Source organism: Telopea speciosissima, chromosome 6 (genome assembly GCF_018873765.1).
Source record: "Telopea speciosissima isolate NSW1024214 ecotype Mountain lineage chromosome 6, Tspe_v1, whole genome shotgun sequence".
Lineage (NCBI taxonomy): Eukaryota > Viridiplantae > Streptophyta > Magnoliopsida > Proteales > Proteaceae > Telopea > Telopea speciosissima.
The window spans coordinates 42782710-42806915 of record NC_057921.1 but is presented as its reverse complement, the minus strand read 5'-3'; the positions used below and the strand labels follow the sequence as shown (position 1 = coordinate 42806915).

General features: G+C 41.5%; 1 protein-coding gene across 2 annotated transcripts in view; it reads left to right on the top strand.

Moving 5' to 3' along the window:
- The window catches only part of LOC122663579, a 52043-nt gene extending 34034 nt beyond the window's left edge, over nt 1-18009 (top strand). Inside the window, exon 12 of one of the 2 annotated variants that reach the window (XM_043859163.1) lies at nt 17657-18009. The gene's annotated coding sequence lies outside the window, so the exon portion shown is untranslated. Of the gene's footprint in view, nt 1-9208; nt 9221-17656 lie in introns of those variants that run through there. The other variant, XM_043859164.1, reaches the window with a different exon arrangement.
- Nucleotides 18010-24206: the final 6197 nt, after the last annotated feature.

The window sequence follows — 24206 nt, the reverse complement described above, 5'->3', positions numbered from 1 at the left end:
GACAGTGGTTCGACGGGTCATGTCACAGCTTAGCACATCTTCTACACCTTCTGTAGCCAGCTCCTCATCATCCTCGGCCTTACAGGTCTCTACTTTAGCCTCTACTGCAGCCCAGTCTTGGGTCATTGACTCTGGTGCTACTGACCATAAGACTGGTACGTCCCATAATTATGATTCCTATACCATTTGCTCTGGTAAGGATAAGGTTAGAATAGCTGATGGCTCCCTATCCTCCATCTCTGGTAAGGGTAGTATTCCTGTAACCTCGTCTATTTCTCTTTCTTCTGTTCTTCATGTTCCTAACCTTACAGTTAATCTCTTATCTGTGAGTCACTTGACAAAATCTTTGAATTGCTCCGTCACATTTTTCCCTTCTCACTGTCTTTTTCAGGATTTGGTGACGAAGAGGATTATTGGTAGTGCACGTGAAGAGCAAGGCCTTTATTTTTTTGACCCTTTTCTGCCCACAGCTCAGTCTTATGCGTGTGGTCATACTGAGAGTAGTTCTGTGGAGTCTATTATGTTATGGCATCGGCGTCTTGGCCATCCATCTTTTGTTGTAATGAGGAAACAATTGCCTCACTTATTTTCTTCTGTTGTTTCTTCTCATGTTTTTCAATGTGAACCATGCATGTTTGCCAAACATTGTCGTTCCTCTTATCCATATCATGGTAACAGAACTGTTGTTCCTTTTCATCTTGTGCACACTGATGTTTGGGGACCTTCTCCCACTACCTCTTTATTTGGTTATCGTTATTTTGTGTCCTTTATTGATGATTTCTCTCGTGCTACTTGGACTATTCTGATGAAACATAAAAGTGATGTTTGTGATGCGTTTAAAACCTTCTATCAGATGATTCTTACTCAGTTTGACACCCGAATCAAAGTTGTTCGATCTGATAAAAGGGGGGAATACATGTTTAGTGGTCTCCAAAACTTCTTTACTGATAATGGCATTCTCCGTCAGCTAGCGTGTGTTGACACTCCCCAACAAAATGGGGTTGCTGAGAGGAAGAATCGCCATTTATTGGGGGTCACCCGTAGTCTCTTGTTTGGTATGCATGTCCCCAAAACCTTTTGGTCCGCTGCTCTTCTCACTGCTTCTTTCCTCATCAATCGCATGCCTACCAAACTTCTTGACTACAAATCTCCCTTGGACATTTTATCTCCCAAAGTTTCAGCTTTCTCTCTTCCCCCTAAGGTCTTTGGTTGTGTTTGTTATGTGCATGTCAACAAATCTGCCCGCACTAAACTTGATCCCAAAGCTCTCAAGTGTCTCTTCCTTGGGTACTCTTCTACTACCAAGGGCTACAAGTGCTATCACCCTTCTTCTCGCCGGTGTCTTATCTCAAAGGATGTCACCTTTCTTGAATCTCTTCCTTTCTTTGCCCCTTCTCAGCATCCTCTTCAGGGGGAGAAGTGTGGAAGTGAACAGGCTGCTGATTTTCTTCATTCTCCTCTTCCTATCTCTCCTTTTATGTTTGACATTGGTACACACAGGACTGTGGATGTGGTTAATACTAGTGATCAATCTCAATCAGATGTGAACACAGAATTGGTGGTTGAAAGTGGTCCTAGTAAGGAGAAGGATTACCACATTACATACAGAAAGGTTGAAGGCGTACATAATCAAAGAAAGCAAACCTACCAAGAGTCCTCTTTGGATCCAGATCCACATCTTGAGCTTCATCACTCTCAGTCAGGTGACATCCCTTCTCCTCCTTATGATTAGACCTTCCTATTGCTGTTAGAAAAGGGAAAAGAGCTTGCACTAATCCTATAGCCCTGTTTATTTCCTATGATGCTCTTTCTCCCACAAGTATGGCCTTTATTACTACTCTTTCTACAGCTTCTATTCCCAGGAATGTCATCGATGCTATGTCTGACCCAAAGTGGAGACAAGCTATGTCTGAGGAGATGATGGCCCTTGAGAAGAATGGTACTTGGCAATTGGTGGACCTTCCTAAGGGACGTGTCCGATTGGCTGCAGATGGGTCTATACAATCAAATATAAATCGATGGCGGTGTCGAAAGATACAAAGCAAGGTTGGTTGCCAAGGGATACAGTCAAGTCTATGGGATTGACTATCGGAGACGTTTGCTCCTGTGGCCAAGCACAATTCTATAAGAGTCCTCTTATCGTTGGCTGTCAATAATGATTGGCCTTTATACCAGTTAGATGTGAAGAATGCTTTCCTTCACGGTGACTTGGAAGAAGAGGTGTACATGCAAACCCCTCCTAGCTTCAAAATGCCTTCAGCTGAAGGGAAAGTGTGCCTTCTCAAGAAAGCACTATATGGTCTCAAACAATCTCCCAAGGCATGGTTTGAGCGCTTCCGACAAGCTATTCTGAGAAATGGGTATTCCCAGAGTCAAGCTGATCACACTCTCTTTACCAAGCGGGGCAATGGTACTATCACAGCCCTCATTGTTTATGTTGACGATATTGTGTTCACAGGGGATGATATAACTGAAATAAGTAAACTGAAAGACTACCTGGCACAGCAGTTTGAAATCAAAGATCTGGGTCCGTTGCGGTACTTCTTAGGGATTGAAGTATCAAGAACCAAGAAAGGAATCAACATATGTCAACGGAAGTTTGTCTTTGATTTGTTGACTGAGACAGGGATGTCAGGCTGTAAACCAGCAAATTCTCCCATTGAGCAGAATCATAAACTGGGAGAAGATTGTGGTTCTCCTTTGGTTGATGCGGGAAAGTACCAACGGCTAGTGGGGAAGCTTATCTATCTTGCTATGACTCGCCCAGATATCTCCTATGCAGTGGGAGTGGTGAGCCAATTCATGCATGCTCCCAAGAGTGGCCACTTAGATGCTGTGTACCGCATTATTAGGTATTTGAAGTCTTCTCCAGGGAAAGGACTATTATATGCCAAACACAATCACTCGAGAGTGGAAGGCTTCACTAATGCTGATTGGGCTGGCTCCATTACAAACAGAAGATCTATCTCTGGCTATTGTACCTTTGTGGGAGGTAATTTGGTTACTTGGAGAAGCAAAAAACAGCATGTTGTAGCCAGATCTAGTGCAGAAGCAGAATTTCGAGCTATGGCTCATGGTGTTTGTGAACTCATATGGTTGAAAAGGCTTGTTCAGGAACTAGGATTTGCTACTGAAGGCCCTATGAGACTCTACTGTGACAACAAGGCTGCCATCAGTATTGCCCATAATCCGGTTTAACATGACCAAACCAAGCACTTTGAGGTTGATAGGCACTTCATCAAGGAGAAGATTGATTCTGGCCACATTTGTACTCCGTTTGTGCAGACTGGTGATCAGCTGGCAGACATCTTCACTAAAGATCTTGCTTTTCCTCAGTTTAGTACACTCTTAAGCAAGCTGGGAATGCATGATATATATTCTCCAGCTTAAGGGGGAGTGTTAGAGTTACTAGTAGTTATGTTCTAAGGGTAGTTTGGGAACTAGCCTGTTAACTAGTTACCCTGTTTTGTAATTTCTATCTTTTTCCCTTTTTTACTGTTTACCTCCTAAGGGAGGTGTATGTAATTCCTTTACTTCTACTAATGAATCAATATAGTTGTGGAGAGACATCTCTCACACACACAAGTTACAACCGAAATATTATTCCTCCATTCTCTTGTTCTCTTCTTCTTCTCTTCTTCTTCTCCATCTTCTTCTCCTTCACTTACCTATATTCCCAACCTAAAAACCAACTTGGTATTCATTTTTGCAATTGGTGCGAATGTCTCCTGGTAATCCAGACCATAAGTCTGGGTAAATCCTCTTGTAATCAACTTGGCCTTGACAGTCCACAAAATCCATAGTTTGCTTTATGGTGAAACCCATTTGCAACTCATTGTCCTTTTCTATGGTGGAAGAGAGACCAGATCCCAAGTACCATTCTTTTTTAGGGCTTGCATTTCTTCAATCATGACTACCTTTCACTACGGTTATGTGATAGCTTCCTGCCAATTCTGGGGAATAGAAATAGATGACAAGGAAGACACAAAGTTATGATATGAAGGAGAAAGAGTGTTGTATGAAACCTCCTTAGCAATAGGGTGTTGAGTACAAGATCTCATTCCCTTTCGAACAGCAATGGGTAAGTCAAGAGATGGGTCAGAAATAATAGGAGAATCAGAGTGAGTATTACTTGACCGAGAGTTAAGACCTAGATCAGGAGAGTCTGAGCCAAGAATAGGAATAGATGGAGGCACATCTTCACCAAACAGAGAAGTATCCCCCCCCCCCCCCCCATGAAGAGGTACAAGAGAGTAGTAGGCAGCAGACTTATGGAACACAACATCCAAAGACCTAACGAGAAGGGGGGTGATAACACTTGTAGCACTTCTGGGTAGCAAAGTATCCAATGAAAACACACTTGAGTCCCCAATGATTGAACTTGCCATGAAGATGGTGATTTCGGACAAAACAGGCACATTCAAAGACTTTAGGTGGGATAAGAAAGGTGGAAGAACCTTGGAGAACCGCAATATGAGCCTTGAAGTCAAGGACACGAGTCAGCATCTGGTTGATGAGATAAGCAGTAGTGAGAACAACTTCACTCCAATACTGAGGTGGAACATTCATTCCAACATATGCCCATTTTTGCGTTCAGCCACACCATTTTGAGCCGGTGTATCAACAAAACTGGTCTGATGGATAATCCCATGAGTGGCAAGATAAGTTTGAAAGGAACTTTCAAGATATTCTCTGCCATTATCACTACGGAGAATTTTGTTGGTAGAGTTAAATTGGGTATGGACCATGGTGTAAAACAGTTGAAAAGAACGAAACACTTCAGTTTATTAATGCATCAAATAAATCCAGGTAACCCGTGTATGACAATCAATAAAAATTACAAACCAACGATAATTAGTAATAGAAGAATAGTGGGCAGGGCCCCACACATCAGAGTGAATTAACATAAAAGGAGAACTTCTATTATTCAAATTGGAATAAGTTGCACGAATTTGCTTGGCCAAAACACAAGCATCAAAAGAAATCCCTAAGATTATAGTGCTGAAATAAACTGGAAATTTTTTAACCAAAGTGCCAACCAGGGAATGACCTAAACACCTATGCCATAGAAGTAACTTAGAAGATATTGAAGAACCAGTCTGATGAGCTTGACACACTGAAGAAATGTCATCGTCGAGCAAATACCGACCACCATGCACCCTACCACAGCCAATCGTTTTCCCCATCACCAAATCCTGAGTAGGCAAGGTGGGACTCAAAGTAAACCAGAGTAGATGTAGAGGTGGAAGCAAGAGTAATGGAAGGCTCCAAGTGAGTCATCGAACGCCTAAGCATAGTAAGCTCATCCTAGGAAAGAGAGGGACTAGTACTATCATGAGCCGGTTCAGAAGCCTTTGTGTGATGTGCAGCCTAGGAAGATCAACCACGGCCACTATCTCAGAGGAGGAGGTAGGTCGACCATGCAACTTCTAGCAGAAGTCCTTGGTATGACGTTCCTTGCCACAATTGTCACACCTGATTGGTTCTCTATCAGAAAAGACGATTAGTAGAACGATCATTGGATCGAGGGGGACCGCCTTTAGGCTGAGTGGACCCAGAGAGTAAAGCTGATCAGTCCTGAGTAGTATGTTGTAACATAGCATTGCGGTGGCTGTCCTCCAACCAAATCAATGAATAAGACTTCTCTAAGGTAGGGAAAGGATCTCGGCTAAGTATTTTGGCACGAATCTGATCATACTCAACATTCAGCCTAGCTAGAAAATCATAAACCTGAAACTTGTCTTCTCATTTCTTGAAGGCAGTAGCATCAATAGTACAGGTTGACTGAAAAGTGTCATAGAAGTCGAGCTCCTGCCACAGACTACACAACTCAAAATAGTATTGAGAAAGAGTTAGGTCCTTCTGCTTGGTTTCATAAAGCTTCTTGCGCAGCTCATAAACTTGGGCATCATTCCCAACCTAAGAGTATGTATCCTGAGCTGCTTTCCAAATCTTGGTTGTAGTATCCAATAAGAGATAACCTCGAGCAATATGAGGTTGTTTAGAGTTTGTTAACAAAACCAGAACTGGATGAATGCTTGAATGATCGATGTGATCAGCCAGCCAAGCCTAATATTTATAACTTCAAAAATTACATCAAGATGACAAGTATACCCCTGCCATAGCCGACATAGCTAGGCAGTATATAAAAAACATAAGAAACATAAAAATAAACACCAAAAAGACCAGAATACCCCCACGGTATTCTAGTTTACAGTATTCAACACTCCCCCTCAAGTTGGAGCAAAGATGTTGATCATGCCCAACTTGACTAGATTAGAATGAAATAACTTCCCAGGCAATCCCTTGGTGAAGATATCAGCAAGTTAATCAGTAGACGTCACAAAGGGAGTACAAATCAGCACATCTTCTAACTTCTCCTTGATGAAATGCCTATCCACCTCAACATGTTTGGTACGATCATGCTGTACTGGGTTGTGTACTATGCTGATTGCAGCCTTGTTATCATAGTACAACATCATAGGAGGACGAATAGGGACCCCAAGGTCTTGTAGCAAACCTTTGAGCCAAAGTAACTCACAAATACGTTATGCCATAGCTCGAAACTCAACTTCAGCATTAGAACGAGCAACTACATTTTGCTTCTTGCTACGCCAAGTGACAAGATTTCCACCTACAAAGGACCAACACCCAGAAATAGACTTACGATCCGCAGAACTTGCCTAATCAGTATCAGTGTATGCCTCTATCCATAGGTGACCATGTGCAGACAGAAGAATGCCTTTTCCAGGAGCTGACTTCAGATAGTGCAAAATACGAAGAACAGCCTCCATATGAGAAGAGTAGGGATCATGCATAAACTAACTCATAGTACTCACGGCGACAACAATGTTAGGACGAGTGTGTGAGAGATAAATCAGCTTCCCTACAAGTCTTTGGTACCGGCCTTTATCAACAGGCTCACCCTCTTTTTCCTTAAGCTGAACAGTAGGATCCATAGGAGTATCTGAAGGATGGCAGCCTAACAATCCGGTTTCAGCCAATAAGTCTAGGACATACTTCCTTTGGGAGAGAAAAATACCTTTAGAAGATCTGGCCACCTCAATCCCAAGAAAGTATCTTAGTTTTCCTAGATCTTTAATCTCAAATTCTTGTCCAAGGAAGGTCTTCAATCGTCTGATCTCATCACCATCATTGCCAGTAACCACTATGTCATCAACGTAGACTATAAGAACAGAGAGTTTTTCACCAACCCTCTTTATAAAGAGTGTGTGATGAGCATTACTCTGCTTATAGCCCATAGAAATCATAGCCTTATGGAACCGGCCAAACCATGCTCGAGGTGACTGCTTCAGCCCATATAGTACACGTTTCAGCCTACACACCTTTCCTTGGTTTTTGTCACAAGAGAACCCTGGTGGAATGTCCATATACACCTCCTCATCCAGTGCTCCATTTAGGAAGGCATTTTTCACATCTAGCTACTGCAAATCCCATCCAAGATTGATTGCACAGGATAATAACACACGAACAGTATTTAGCTTCGCAACAGGTGCAAAGGTTTCCTGGTAATCAATGCCGTATGTCTGAGTGAACCCCTTGGCCACGAGTCGTGCCTTATACCTATCCACAGTGCCATCCACCTTCTGTTTCACCACAAACACCCATTTACATCCAACAGTTTTCTTCCCAGGTGGAAGAACCACAAGCTCCCATGTATTATTTTTTTTCAAGGCCTTCATTTCTTCCATCATTCCTGCCAATTGTTAGGAATACGAACAGAAGAAAGGGAAGAAACAAAAGCACGAAAGGATGGGGAAAGTGAGTCATAAGAAACAACATGAGATATGGGATGCTGAGTGCAAGTCCTGACACCTTTGCGAAAAGCAATAGGTAACTGAGGAGAAGGAACATTACCAGGTGGAGAGGCAGGTTCTGGATCCGGGTTCGGCAATTGGATGGGTACTGGAGCAACAGTTGATTGAACCTGCTTATGTTTCCTTGCATAGGTCTTCACAGTACTGTCATCAATCCTCCACTGAAATTCACTAATAGTCCTCTGGACAGGTGTTGGTTGAATCGTGGGTCAGAGAGAGGAAATAAAATAATGGAATTGATTGATTTAATGAGAGAAAGACCCCCTCTATTTATAATAGAGGGGAAGTTACAACTTATATAAGCTAGGCGATGTGGGACTAAACCCACACAGCCAACTAAACACTTAATAACATAAAATACCCCCAAAAGGACCAGAATACCCCCACGGTATTCTGGAGTACATTCTTCTAACACTCCCCCTCAAGCTGGATTGTACAAATAAGAAAGAAGGAAGATCCAGCTTGGACTAAAAGAAGGAAAAAACTCTAAAAGAAAAAAACTATCTCCATAACAATGCTAACACTCCCCCTCAAGTTGGCGCATATAAGGTATTAATGCCTAACTTGAATGAAAAAATGGGAAAAATAAGTTGTAGTAGAATCCAGCTCCAAAAGGAATGCAGCTCCCAAATAGGCCTTCAAGAACTTGAAAAAAATAGACCTTCAAACTTGGGCAGACTTTATCAATTGTTACCAATCTTCAACAATTGTCCAGGGATGAATCTCTGACTGATAATCTTGAAGGTAAGTAACTAGGGCAGCAAGCAGATGAGTCAGGCAGCAATAAAGATCAAGCAGCGGAAACAACTAAACTGTAGGACCTTATATGGGTAGGCAATAACCAAACATCTTCAAAACTTTTAACACCAGCCTCCCCCTTACGGCAAATGTAACCCAATAACAAGGTAGATATAATAACAAGGTAGATACTTATTGGCAATGGTGAAACCTCTGGCCTTCTATGTTTTGCACCAAGTGTCCCTGCATGTTCTGCTATCTGCAATGGCTGCAGGTATACTGCATATAATCCCCCCCTCACGTGTAGTGCACGTGGACATAAGAGAGATTAGGTTAGAGATAGGGCAAAACATAACATTTCAAAATGGTTCAGTGGCTGCCAAGTGTAATGGAAAAAAGAAGAAATGGTAAAGAGGAGAATACCATTAACTTCCAAGGGTGTTATGGGTAATGCCAAAGGTATGTTTTGGGAGGTGGTGAAGGAAAAACAGCAGTGGGATAATGGAGTAAGATTAACTTGGGTAACATAGAAAGCTCCAACCATCTTCCATCAATCAACCAAACACTTTGAATGGAAACCCCTGCAAGGGAGAAACTCCTAACTCCAATATTCAGATCTGAAAAATATACAGATCTGATTCGAAGTAAGGAAATGCTCCAATTGTCAAGGCTTGATCAATCTTCAAACAGGGAGGAGCAATTGTGCAAAACCCTATTTTAGAGGGAAAGACCCCCTCTATTTATAATAGAGGGGAAGTTACAACTTATATAAGCTAGGCGATGTGGGACTAAACCCACACAGTCAACTAAACATTTAATAACATAAAATACCCCCAAAAGGACCAGAATACCCCCACGGTATTCCCACGGTATTCTGGAGTACATTCTTCTAACACTCCCCCTCAAGTTGGATTGTACAAATAAGAAAGAAGGAAGATCCAACTTGGACTAAAAGAAGAAAAAAACTCTAAAAGAAAAAAAAACTATCTCCATAACAATGCTAACAACAAGAGTCTGGACTGGGGTAGTTTGCTCCCCCTGAATAGAGATAGTCTCCCCCTGTATAGAGACCTCTCCCCTTGACTCGGGGGGAGTATTAGGAGCAGGCCGAACTGGTTCAGACTCATTGTAAACAGACTGAAGTGGAGGTGGAGAGTCAATAGTCAACACATCTTCACTAACACTCTCCCCCTGAAGAGGTGGGGACACATAATATGAAATACTCTCATGAAAGACGACATCCATGCTGACAAAAGTCCGGCGGGATGGAGGGTAATAACATTTGTATCCCTTCTATGTAGCAGAGTAACCTAAGAAAATGCAGCGGAGACTACGTGGTTCAAGTTTACCAGGGGACCTTGTATCCCTGGCATAACAAACGCAGCCAAATACCTTAGGTGGGACTATAAAGGAAGAAGAGCCAAGTAATAGTTCAATAGGGGGTCTGGAATGAAGAATAGGCAGCCTATTAATTAAATAGGCCGAAGTAAGGACAGCATCCCCCCAATAAAGGGAAGGGACATTGCAAGCAAACAGAAGTGCTCTAGCTACCTCCAGGAGGTGGCGGTTTTTCCTCTCAGCCACACCATTTTGGGCTGGAGTGTCAACACAGTTGGTCTGATGGAGGATTCCATGGGCAGCAAGGTATTTTGGAATTGACCTTCCATATACTCTGTCCCATTGTCACTTCTCAAAATTTGAAGAGTGGCATTAAATTGGGTCTTAACCAACTAGTGAAAATGCTGAAAACATGAAAAAACTTCATTTTTTGTGTGCATAAGGTAGACCCAAGTGAACCTAGAATAGCAGTCAATAAAAGTTACATACCACAGATGACCATAACGGGAAACTTTTCTACTAGGACCCCACACATCAGTATGAACAACATGAAATAAGGAAGAAGATCTTTTATTAGAAATGGGATAATTTGAACTGTCTGTTTAGCCAAGACACAAGGCTCACAAAAAAAATCTTCCTTATTACAATTTTTAACTAATGCTGGAAATAAAGTGGATAAAGTACCTAAAGGGGGATGTCCTAGCCTAGAGTGCCATTTGTGTAATTCAGAAGAGAAAGATGTCGGGTGACAGAGCCTAGAAGGTAAAGCCTGGGTAGATGTAGGGTCTCCATCAAGCAAGTACAATCCGCCATGCACTTTACCCGATCCAGTCGTCTTCCCCGAGTCTAGTTCCTGAAAAACACAATGAGTGGGAAAAAATGTCACTTTACATTTCAGGGATTTGGTTGTACTGCTAATGGAAAGAAGGTTAGTGGTAAACTTGGGAATATGCAACACAGATGACAGTGTAAGAGAAGGAGAACATCCAATGAATCCTTTCCCTGAGATGGAGGAGAGGGACCCATCAGCAATTTTGACTTTATCTTTACCATAAGCAGGAAAATATGTATTAAAAAGGCTGGAAGAACCTGTCATGTGATCAGTAGCACCGGAGTCTATAATCCAAGGAGTGGAGACTGCTGATGCACAATGACCAGCAAAGGAAATACCTATACGGGCAAAGAAGGAACCTGAATTGGCAGCAGATGTAGTAGAGGCAGCGGATGTGTTCAACAGACGCCGGAGAGCCTGGAGTTCTTCCTGGGAGAAACCAATGTCAGTAGTGGGAGTTGGAGCTACACTTTCAGAGTGATTGGCTTTGTTTTTAGACTTAGCACGACCATGTTTGGCCTCAAAATCAGCAGACTTCCCATGTAATTTCCAACACTGAGCCTTAGTGTGATATGGTTTGTGACAATGATCACACTTCACAGGCTCTTTGGCAGTAGTAGTAGCAGCAACACTGTTCGAAGAAGGATCTGGGGTGGAGCCAGTAGCCTGTAAGGCTGATCTCTCAACTTTGGTAGTAATCACCATGGCAGCCCTGCGTGTCTCTTCACTGTGAACATAAGAAAAGGTCTCCTCTAAAGTAGGGAAAGGAACCCGACCAAGAACTTGCACCCGAATAGGATCATAATCATCTTTAAGGCCAGCCAGGAAATCACTGTGAACATAAGAAAAGGTCTCCTCTAAAGTAGGGAAAGGAACCCGACCAAGAACTTGCACTCGAATAGGATCATAATCATCTTTAAGGCCAGCCAGGAAATCACTGTGAACATAAGAAAAGGTCTCCTCTAAAGTAGGGAAAGGAACCCGACCAAGAACTTGCACTCGAATAGGATCATAATCATCTTTAAGGCCAGCCAGGAAATCATAGACCCGAAACTGATCAACATAAGAGTGATAGGTAGTAATGTCAGCAGTAGTAGTAGGTTGAAATCGAGCATAGTGATCCAATTGCTGCCATAAACACTTGAGGGCAGCATAGTATTTAGTGACAGACATCTCCTTCTGAGTAGTATTTTGGAGTGTCTTCCTGATTTCATAAACCTGAGCACCACTACCTGAACGACCATAAGTTCCCTTGACAACAGTCCATATCTGAGTAGCAGTGTCAAGGAGGAGATACTGACTAGAGAGGGCAGTGGTCATAGAATTCAGAACAAATGACATCACCATAGCATTGCTGGCAGCCCATTTAGTACGGGCAGCACCTTCTTCAGTAGGCTGTTTGGTGGTGCCAGTAAGATGGCCAGTGAGTCCCCTACCAGCCACGGTAAGGGATAAGGATCTGGCCCAAATTAAATAATTCATACCATCAAGCTTAATGGCAGCAGCATGGGGAAGAAAGTCATTCCTAGTCTGACCATCTCCTCCAGAAGTAGCAGTAGTCATCTCTGAGTCACCCATAATTCAGCCAGGTAGAAATCGATCCACTAATTTGAAAAAATCAGATCTTTAAAAAACTGCAGCAGATGAGGCTGATACTCAGGTCGAGTGTAGCAATGTGATAGGGGAACAGTCCCTCAAAAAATCTCCCCAAGCAAGTAGCCCAAAACCTAAAATCGATATGGTGTCAGGGTTTTGAAAAACCCTGACAGTTGAGATCGATAAAGGGAAAAGAGGGGCTGGAACTTGAGGGTCTTCAGAATTTGATGATGTAGCTTTGATAGATGCTGTCCAGAGGCCTGCCAGTAGTGCTCCAAGGTGAACAACCTCCCAAGTCGATAGGGTTGATTTTCAAAAAATAAGAGCAGTCCAAAAATCGTAGAGAATGAAGACAGTAGCTATCGTGAACAGAAATTAGGGCATATAATGTGAGGTGAGATGGAGGGCAGCAACTAGATCATAATGGGATCACCTCATTAGTGCTGCCCTTGAAGGATGGAAAGAACCAAGGAAGGGAGAAGAAGAGAAAGAAGAGAAATATCGATGGAGAAGGGTGGAAGAGAAGATCGATGGAGGGAGGAAGGTTTTGAAAACCCTAGATCAGAGAAGAAGGCTCTGATACCATGTTAACAAAACCAGAACTGGATGAATGCTTGAATGATCAATGTGATCAGCCAAGCCTAATATTTATAACTTCAAAAATTACATCAAGATGACAAGTATACCCCTGCCATAGCCGACATAAGTAGGCAGTACATAAAAAACATAAGAAATATAAAAATAAACACCAAAAAGACCAGAATACCCCCACGGTATTCTGGTTTACATTATTCAACAGAGTTGATGAGAAAGGCCATTACCAAGGATTTTTCTGAACTCCACTTCCTCTGTGAAGCAGGCCGTAGTACGGTAGTAGGCTTTGCAGTTTCACCCATCAAATACCATGCATAGCCATGTGAATCAATGGAGAGATAACAGGAGCGAAACCACATCAAATAATTGCTCCCATCCAATCGAACAGAACTAATAGGGAAGAAGGAAAATCATTATGAATCCCACAACTCGATCCTTCAATTCCAGTGGATGCAGTAGAGTCAGCCGACATAGTTATCACTCAGGTTTATGAGAAAAAGTTTATCGAAGGAGAGATGAGGCCTTAAAGAGATCGATAATCATTGCAAAGGACTAACAAAAAGTCGAAAAAGGATTCAAAACGTTGAAAAAATCGATCTAGGCCTTAAAACCCTAAAAAAGTCGATCTACCTCAAGACCCTTAAAAAGTCGATCTTAGACTCCTGATGAAAATTGATTTAGGCATATGGGTCTCTCAGATCATTATTCAAGGGGTTTAATACACGTACCCCTTGTAATGCACCCAATATTCCTCGTACCCCCCTAAGCTTCTGATAAGTCCACGTTCCACCCCTCAATATTCCACGGACCACCCCTACTTTATCCCCCTAATGCCATTTAAGTCCACACCAGGTATTAAATGCTAAAAAATGACCAAACTACCCTTTCTTCTATCTTTTCTAATATTTGAAAAGACCTAATTGCCCTGACCTATTTGCTAAAATTTGAAAAGACCAAAATGCCCTCATCTTCCCCAAATCATCTTCTTTTACATACCCACCACCACCACCACTGATCCCAATACTCATTTCCCTCAAATCTCTCCACCCCATTTTCCTTTTTTGCTCTTTCTTTCCCAAGTGCAATGCATCTCTCAAAATCTTTCCTTTCCATCCGTTTAGTTTCTTCAAATGGCTTTCGTTTCATCTCTCTTTTAAGAAGAAAAACCAGAGAGAGATAGAGAGGGGTGAAGAGGGAGAATACATTTGCGGAGAGAGCAAGCGAGACCTCTCTTTACAGCTCTTTCTGGGTTCTGGTGTTCCTTTTTTAATTTTTTTTTTTCCCTTTTGTTTCAGCCACCGACCGGCGAAGGGCGATTGATAAATCTATTGATCTTTGTAGCCGATCGTTATCCTACTGTGTTAATCAGGTACTGGTTTCTTTTTTTTTCTGATTTTAGTTTCAATAATAAGTTTTCTTTGATTTGATGGGCTATAATTCTGTGGTTTTAGGAGTTCCGAGGAAATTTGTGATTTTTTATTCGAGAGTATTTTGATGGAAAATAAGGACGGTGACACTCGTTTAGGGTTTTCTCAGCAGTAATGGTCTCTTCTTTTTTTTTCAAAAGAAAAAAATCATGTGGTTCATTCGGTGTTTGCTTCTCTTGTATTTGTTGTCAACCATTTGGGATGAAATGTGGTGTTTTGTTACGATTCTCCCATCAATGAGCGGTCTTGTTGGTCATTGACTCTTTGTAAACTTTGGTTACTTTGTGAAATTCTGCATGTACTTCACATGCTGGGATGAGACACAGTGAGGTGGGGCTTCACGGTGGGATGGTGATGGTGTTAATGGTGGGTGGCGGCAATGGTGGTGGTGGTGGTGGTGAGTATGTAAAAGAAGATGATGATTTGGGGAAGATGAGGGCATTTTGGTCTTTTCAAATTTTAGCAAATAGGTCACGGCAATTAGGTCTTTTCAAATTTTAGAAAAGATAGAAGAAAGGGTAGTTTGGTCATCTTTTAGCATTTAATACCTGGTGTGGACTTAAATGGCATTAGGGGGGTAAAGCAGGGGTGGTACGTGGACTTATCAAAAGCTTAGGGGGGTACGAGGAATATTGGGTGCATTACAGGGGGGTACTCGTATTTAACCCTTATTCAAGGGGGATCTGAGAGCCCAATAGGTAAGGGGAAGACCCTTAGTGGCCTAGGATAGACCTGCCAAGAGTAGAAGTAGAAGATGAGAGAGCGAGAGGTGTTGAGAGAAGTTGGAGAAGAGAAGGTGAAACCGAGGGAGGAGAGAGGTGAGAGAGTCGGCGGCGGCTAGGGCTGGGATCCCGAGGTGGATCTTGGATCTGATACCTTGTTTGATTAAGGGGAATGATTAGGCTGCCAGTGTGACAGCCCTATTCTATTTATAATAAGTGACATACAGGTACAAGTACAATAATGCCCCTATGGACGGATTTACCCTTATACCCATATTACACCCAATATTACAACAATTAATTTCACCTTCATCAAGATTTCATCGTTTGCGAGTTCTGTTCATTCAAAGTTTCTACTGTGTTTTAGGATTACTGTGATTCTGTTTCTGTAGGTTTGTTATTATTGATAAGTTTCAGCCTACCATACCTCATCAGGTGAAAAAGAAGCAGTCTTGCTAGAGATTCCTTTGTCCCTTTGAAGATGGAGACCAGAAAATGCTTTATGTAGGGAGCTCTTGGGTTGCTGTAGCAGATTCAAAATATGTCTCCACCCATAACAAAGGAGACCATTTTCCATTGTATGCGGTGTTGTAGAGATTCCTTTTAGTTTTATATTAGGACCATTGACCACTGTATGTGGTGTTGTAGGTTCTTTTATGTTCTAGGATAAGGTTAGAGCAGCTAGTTGTAGGTCTTGGGGAACCGAAATTTGTGTGTAACGATTGTTAGTTGAGCTGCTTAGGGCTTAATTGTGGTGTTGCAATGTCTTTGTTTGTTTGCTTGCAAACGCTTTGAGTCCATCTCGGTGCCCCATATAATCTTTTATGTCATTCTTCTCCTTCCTATTAAATTTTGGCACCATGCGTTTAGGAAGGTCTAAATGCTTTGTTCAATATCTGTCTCCCTGTTCTTCTATTTGAGCGAAAATATGCATATTTTAGTGACATTAGGAAGTCCTCATTTCATGGACCTAGTGAAGGCACAGCTTGAAGGGCTTGGCACAATGTGGCACTGATGTACTAAAGCCTGTCAAAGAATGAGCTGAAGTGACAAGAAGCACACTATACACACAATCATCACAAAAGGCCATCAACCCAGCAAAACTAGACAGAAATTCTACAAAAAGCTTGCTGGTGGCTCCCCTTGGGCTTAGCATTGGCAAGATTCTTAGCTTGATGGGCTTTTACTAACAGAATGACTGTGGGCCCTGGATCCAAACAAGCGTGGAATTTGAACTTGCTGGTGAAGCAAGGTTGGGCCACCCCTAGTTTCCTACAAGGCCTCGGAAACTGGCCTTGTCGACCAGCTGAGAAGAAAACAAGATGTATATGAGCTAGTAAGGAAACTGCTCACCTCCCTCCCCCCTACCACCACCCCGGTGCACTCAATTTAAATAATCAAATTGCAAGGAGGTACATAGGTATGCATGGATGGATGAGTGTATTTTTCTATAAATAGAATACGTCCGTACTAAAGAAATTCCAATATCAAAGAACTATTAGTTTTAAAATGTTAGATATTTCAGCATGTTTGTGTCTTGTGTATGATGCTTTTGTAATGCAACATATCTCACGTTGACCACTACCACTTTATGTTAAATGTTATTAGATTATATTTGGGAAAAGGTTGGGCACGCTGCCAGGGTGCCTAGCATGTGTCACCCTCTCTCTTTCCACTTTGGAAAAGACCCCACTGCCCTCCTGTGTCCGGCCCTGTGATTGGTGCATGCCGCTAGTTTACAGAAAGCTGGCGGCATGCTCAATCTTCTCCCATTATATTTATATGCTATATGGCAGATGTGGTATCTATACACATGCATACATGAAGGGGCTAAATGCAAGCTGGGCGGTACTGGCAAAAGCTCATAACACTAAACGCAGGGCAGGACCTCACCTGAGAAGCATTGGGCCCAGGCTGGGTTTTAAATTCCACCCCTTAATGTTTCTTGTCAAGCAAGCCATAATTAAATTTATTTTTTTTTTATGGAAGGAAAAAACTAAATATTAATAATCAAAAGTTTGTACAGAGTATAAGGTAGCCGTTCTATTGGTAATAGCTGTGAGAGCCATACTTTCTAAGTACCTAATTAAAATGTATTTAGAACATAATTTAAAATTCACTTCAGAGAAATTAGAAGTTGAGTCAGCTAATTCTAAAACAAAAGAACGGCAGTTCCAAGGGATATTATTCTTGGTTGGGTCAATTAAACTATAGTAGGTGTTTTTTATGGTACACCATACTTCTTCTGGCAAAAGTCCTGATCTTTGAGCTGCTTTCCATCCTTCCACAAGACCGATGAATTCCGCCTCTGTTCGATTTGTGGTAAGGTAGTATCCTGCCCCTGTTAGAATATTGTTCCCATCTAGCAAAAAGCAAAAGGCCCATCCTACATCATTATTTGGAGGAAAAAAAAAAAAAAAAAACTTCATCTCTGTTTTCTAGTGAATTCTCTTATATCATTTTCGCTAAGTTTGAGTTTTTTGGCTGGCTGAGTGATAGTTTAGTACTTCGTTTTAATTCTTTGCTGCTTATATTAATTTGTGATGGTTTCTTTCATCGTAACATATCATGCATGATGAATATGATCTTTAGCTGCCAGGTTCACTGAGCATGCATTGCTCATTTACTGATTTCGGCTCTTGTTATTTTCCCATGTCAGTGTGGTTTGAGGAGCAGAATACCGGAATCTCATCAAGGCAACTCCTCAAGTTCTATTACAACTGGGAGTAACCGAGTGAGGCCAATATTTGTCACGGAAGGAAGGATAGGAATTGATTCTGGTTCATTTTTGTCATCCTTTTTCTGTTTTTCTACATTTACAAAGAGCTATTGCTCTCATTGTATGTACAGTAAGTTACCCTCTGATCCATTATCCATCCTTGGAATATGGTCAGATCATCATTCACTTGAGATACGAGATTTTTTTTTTAATCCAATTGCCATTAATCTTATTTGCTCTTGAATAATGAATTGTAACAAGTGGTAAGTTAGGGCGGACCTTGGTGCAATGGTAAGGTTGCTCCATTTGCGACTTAATGGTCGTGGGTTCAAGTCTAGAAATAACCTCTGCGCGTAACGGGGGATTGAGGACTGTGTACATTATGACCTCTCCAAACCCCATAGCGATGGGAGCCTTGTGCACTAGATACCGACCTTTTAACTAATGGTAAGTAAGTCATTCAAGTCACTGGAACCATATTTTCAGTAACCAGATCTGCGTCAGTGACTGTTGGAAGGTGAAGAATGTCCAACAGCTGCATGACAAGCCATGAAGGCAGTTGACCATTGATTTTCTTTGTGAAGAATTTATCTTCTTTCTTTTCTTTTTCTTTGAAAAGACACATGGATTAAAGTTAATTCACGATGGCAATGCTTATAATAAACAAATGGGAAGACGTTCTCCATTTGGGAGTGTGGCCTCTACGTCATTAAGCGGGGTAATGGGAAAGCACGCAGAAGCATCAACAAAGGCAGTAATTCTGCCTTTCACTGAATATGTGGTGGTCATTTCATCCCCCTCTATGTTTGGACGTAATGCATACATTCCCAAACAAAGTTATTTTCTTCTAAACATATATCGCATAGACAGATATTTACATTTACTCTGATGATCATGTGTTAGAGAGGGAAAACAGGTAGACCATGGGTTAGGGGTACAAGTTTGGCCTGGCAAGCCTGAGCCCGAGCTTGTTTGAGCTGGGAAGGACTTGAACTGGGTTTTCCAACTTACAGGGAAGGCCAGGGTTGAGATTCCGAGGCTCAGGTTAGGGCCTGGGCTGTGCGTGTGATACATTATATTTGAATCATAGGTATCACATTTTCTATTCCTTCTCCGAAGTTTGCAAAGTGGGACAAAAAAACTTCTTTTTCATCCAAGGGAGAAGAAAATACTAAGGTTACCAAAAAAAAAAAAGAAGAAGAAAATACTAAGAGAATCTATTCATTTTGTTGCATCGTATAGGCAACCCAAGAGGGCTGAATTGAGTAATGTGGAATTTTATCAAAATTTAAATATTTTTTTTTACGCAATCTCAAATCTTCAATAATTCATTTTTTATTTTTTTAATCTTGAATATTCTCTAGGACCAAGGCTGGCCCTTAAAATTTTATTAAAATCAGCATCAATCAAATAGGATAAATACAAGGGGAACATTCCCACCTTACCCCAACCCGAAAAGAAGAATAAGCTAAATCACTCACTCAAACAAGGATCTCTTTCGGTTACAAAACCCAAAAGGCACCTACTGCTTTCTCAAGACTGGAAGACTTGAAACATCCTCGCGTAATATCCGCCTGATATCCAATGGTAAATTAGAATCAAAACTAAACAGAGAGTTAGTTGCCGATTCACATGCAAAATTTGCTAACCAGTTTGCCGCTCTGTTTCCTTCTCTAAAAGTAAAGGAAATCAACGGGTAAAGAGCATCAATTAAGGCCAATATCTCGTGGAACCAATACCAAATTTTCCAAGTTTTGCACCCTTTCTTAGAAATACAATGAACAACCATGTTAGAGTCTAAGTTCACATGAAAAGTCGAGAATCTCATCTCCACACAAAGTTTGAGACCATCCTTCATCGCTCTAAATTCTGTTATGGAATTAGTGCACTCCCCATAAAAATTGGCAAAAACAGCCAAGACACGCCCCTCATTATTTCTAATAATGTCCCTCCTGCCCACATTCCAGGATTCCCCTTGCACACCCCATCCACATTGAATTTAACCGCATTAAATCTCCAATAATTCATTAGTAAACAAAAACGTAGTTTAATTTGAAGGAGATAGAGAGAAATGGACAGTGCACACATCAACTCTATAGTGGTTTGGTACGATCTCAATGCTGTCTTACGTCCACTCTTGTCAAGCCCTCGACTTGGAATCTACTAATCACTCTCCTTATCAAGGTAAGAGAAACACCCTCACACAATGACCCCGTGATCAACCATTATCAACTTTCACTAGATCACCACATCAACCACAAACAAAAACATAGTTTAATTTAATGGAGAGAGATGGATAGTGCACATAACAACTTTATAATGGTTTGACACTTTCTCAAAGTCTTTCTATGTCCACTCTTCAAGCCCCTCGGCTTGAAATCCACTAAATCACTCTTCTTATCAAGGTAAGAGAATCACCCTCACACAATGATCAACCATTGATAATTTTTCAGGATCTATCAACTTTCACCAGATCATTATCGTGATCAACCACTCTCCTTGCTAAGTAGGAGAAATACCTCACAATGATCACCACCATGATCGAACCACAATCACTAAAAAGTGAAACAAATGGCACACAGGTCAAAAACAAAATTATCTCTTTAGTATGTTGATATACAAGATGTAGCTCAATCAATCTAATTCCCTTTGCTCAGAAGCTTGCTCAAATGTTCATATGAGATTTCTGTTGAAGCTTAATAAATCTTGATCAATTGCTCATATTAGGGCTACAACTAGATCGAGTTGGGCCCAGGCCCGACCCGGAGCTGGCTTAGGGCCAAAAAAATCCAACCCTAACCTGCCCTCAGGGTTGGGTTGGGTTGACCTTGATTGGCCCTGACCATGGGGGGGAAGAGAGATGCATGGACTGGCCAAGTTGGGAAAGGGAGATGCATGGGCTGGCCAGGCCGGGAAGAAGAAGAAGAAGAGAAAGAAGAAAGAAGAGGCAGAAGAAGACAGGGTCGGGTTGGGCCGGGCCGGGCTCAGCCCGAGGCCTCAACCCTAACCCAGCCCGACACTGACTCAGGGTCGAAAATTCCCAATCCTGACCCTCCCTCAGGGCCAAGGGATCTCAACCTAGGCCCTGTTCTAGCTTAGGACGGGCCAGGGCGGGTTCAGACCGTCAGGGCCAAACTTGCACCCCTAGCTCATATGTTTTGCAAGTTTAAGGTCATATTGGCTCTAGAATTTTCATGTTTTAGCCTAGTAGAGTTTTCCTATTATTTTGCCAAAAGTCTATTTTTGAAACTCAACCAATCCCCTATTTATAGAGGATTCCAATAGCAAAAAAAAACTATTTGTTATGCTTTCTATTGGGCTAATTTTTCAAGCATCAGTCGGTATCATGTAGATTGAATTTGAACATCTCTCGGACTCCATCGGTCGATGGTCCGATTGGCTTCCATATCAATCATCTGCACAATGGTGTTATCGCTAACCAACGGTCCCTGTTCCGGTCAACTGCATGCACTATTCATCGATCAGCCACCAATGCCATTTTGAACCTTTAACCGAATTTAGCACATATCACTTGGACAATTTTTTCAGTTGATATATATATATATATATATATAAGGTCTATTCAGGTTACCAAAGGGCTAAGTCAAGATTCATGATGAGTGTTAACCATTAGGTCCATTTTGACTAAATCAATCTACACTAATAACCACTAATCTTAGGTATTCCAAGTTAAGTCATTAGGTAATCAAATGAGCTTTGAACACTTGGAATCATTGCATTCTAGGATCATTTAGATAAACATATCTTAGGAACACATTCAAGGAAACTAATAAGATCTTTCAATCTTGGCACGAGTTACTTGAATCCTTAAAGATGGCTTGACTTGATCTCCAAGTTTATGTTCCACCACTCCATGACAAAATCTCTTGTGTAGCTTGATATCTCAAGGTTGATACTCTTGATTTAAGGACACACTTAACGATTGAAACGTAATTACTCATTATAGCACTTAAAAGAGAAAAAGCTTTTTCACACACAAATAGATTGTAAATTCCAACCCATATAAATCATTAAACTTTAAGTGCATGGATTGTACATTTAACAACCTCTTTTCTCAATTTTCAGTCCCACTTTGAAAATTTAAGAAGAGGGAATTAAAATATATATATATATATATATATGAGGGAGAGATGATAGATATTTTTAATGTTGGTTATTATCCCCAAGGGGGATAGCTTATTCGCCAAGGACTAACTCTTCACAATTAAGTGGTCATGAGTTCCTCTCCTTGGGGCTTACCTACATTAAAAAAGTTGGTTATTATTAAGCTAACCAAATAATCTAATGATAAAACACTATCTCAGCCTGACCTAGGGCTGAGCCCTGTGGATCCTGGGCCGGGCCTGGGTTTTCAAAAACCTAGCCCAGCCCGGCCTGTTGTACCCCTACCGTGTATCATGTCAAAAGAAGTTGAAGAGGTGATGGATTTAAGCCAATGGTTGCCCAATCAGCTTTAGGTTAAGAAGTTTCTTAAATGGGTATATGCTAAGAATGAGCCTTAGGTACCATTCAAGAGTTAATAAGAATGGTTCGCTTGTTTGGGTTGGTGGTGTAACGAAAAATTACCAGCCAAACTTCTGATCCTATTTGGGATGAGCCTTGTGGGCGCAATGACCACCCTGCCCCCCTAAGTGACAGGCCCATGTGCTTGGGTGCAGCCTGCGCTGCAGCATGGAGAACATTCTCCCTAATTTTAATTCAATTTTGTTTCTAATGTTTCTGATTCCTTCTATTAGAAGGAATCCTATTTCTATTTAATTCCAAGGATATAAATAAAGTTTTTGGGAGAGACTATTAGACATCGATTCTTCTTCTCTAGACAATCCCCCTTTTCATTCCTTCTCTTTTGATTACTAGTTCTATTGTTCAACAATGGCTAGATCCAGTGTTGAAGTAGAATATAGAGGTATGGCCCATACGGCTGCTGAATTGACGTGGTTACGATCTCTTATTCAAGAGATGAGATTTCTTACTATGCGCTCTATGACTATGTATTGTGATAACTAAGCTGCTATCTACATTGTTAATAATCTGGTGTTCCATGAAAGGACCAAGCACATTGAAGTCGATTGTCATTTGGTGTGAGATGTTGTCATGAAGAAATTAATTGTTACTCTGTTTGTTTCATCTACTAATTAACTTAGTGATTTGTTTATGAAGCCTCTCTTCGAGCCTACGTTCAGGAAGAATTGTCTCAAGTTGAGCATGGGAGATTTGTATGCTCCAACTTGAGGGGGAGTGTTAACTACAATCATCGATGTTTTACAAGAAAGATGTAATTATAAACTACAAGGATGTGTGTACAACTTATGCGGCTTCTAAGCTAGCTTAAAGGGTATGGAAGGTAAGCAAGCTTAACCATGTTGTTGAGACTAATGTAACTAACTCTATATTTTGCAAATGTTTTTTTTTTTTTTTTTTTTGTTCTAAAAAAATAAAGCTAATAATAAGAATAAGGAAGATAGTTTTTTGTGGGGAGTGTACTCCATGCCCAGACACAAAGGGGGATGGAATGACCACTCTGCCGCCGATGAAAGGTGGAAAACCCGTCCCATGACGCTAATGCTCGCGCTCTCATTGGCTGCATGCGTGTAGGGCCACACTCCCCCCTCCCTACATAGAACACCGACCCTAATAATAATAAAAGAAACTTTCCTCAACCAATATGTTCCAATATACTTGTTGCGGCGAAGTCCGAGCTATCGTCCACCTGGCTGAGCTGATCTGCACAAGAAAACAACACAAGATAGAAGAGTGTCGGCCTGAGCCAGTTAGTACACTCCGATGCCTAAGTCAGATCTCTGCAACAGATAAATTCTCAAATCCAAAGAGTTTGAAAGTGAGAGAGTCCCCCATACCTGGTATAGGTGTTACTATTTATAGGTTGTGTACAGTAATTCAAGTCTTGCATAATCCTAGGTGTCATTCTTTGGTTTCGACATCTGTCGGGTTGGGAGTCATGGAGAAAGCATGACCTTGACCAAGTTAGATGTTTGGTTAGGTTAGTTAACTGTGTTGGGTAAGGTGTCGGAGCCTTAAGTCTGATCTGAGTGGACTCGGCCAACCCGAGTGGACTCAAAGACTAGTTTGTTACTTCGTGTCTGCCTGCTCATCACCAGGTCAGTGGGTCGGCCTTGTTCCCACTAACTGGTCCTCTACACCTTCCCATGATCCGACCCAAGTTCTCTACTCGGTTCGGCTATGAGCCAGCCCTCAACGTGTCATCTATTGGTTGGCTAATCCCAATTATGGTTCATCAATACTCATTACCAATAAATATATATATATATATATACTTTGTGATCAAAAGCTTCGTGGGTTCACTCAGCTTCCCAAAACACAAGAATGTAGCCAGAAGGTTCTCTCTCACCTATCAGAATA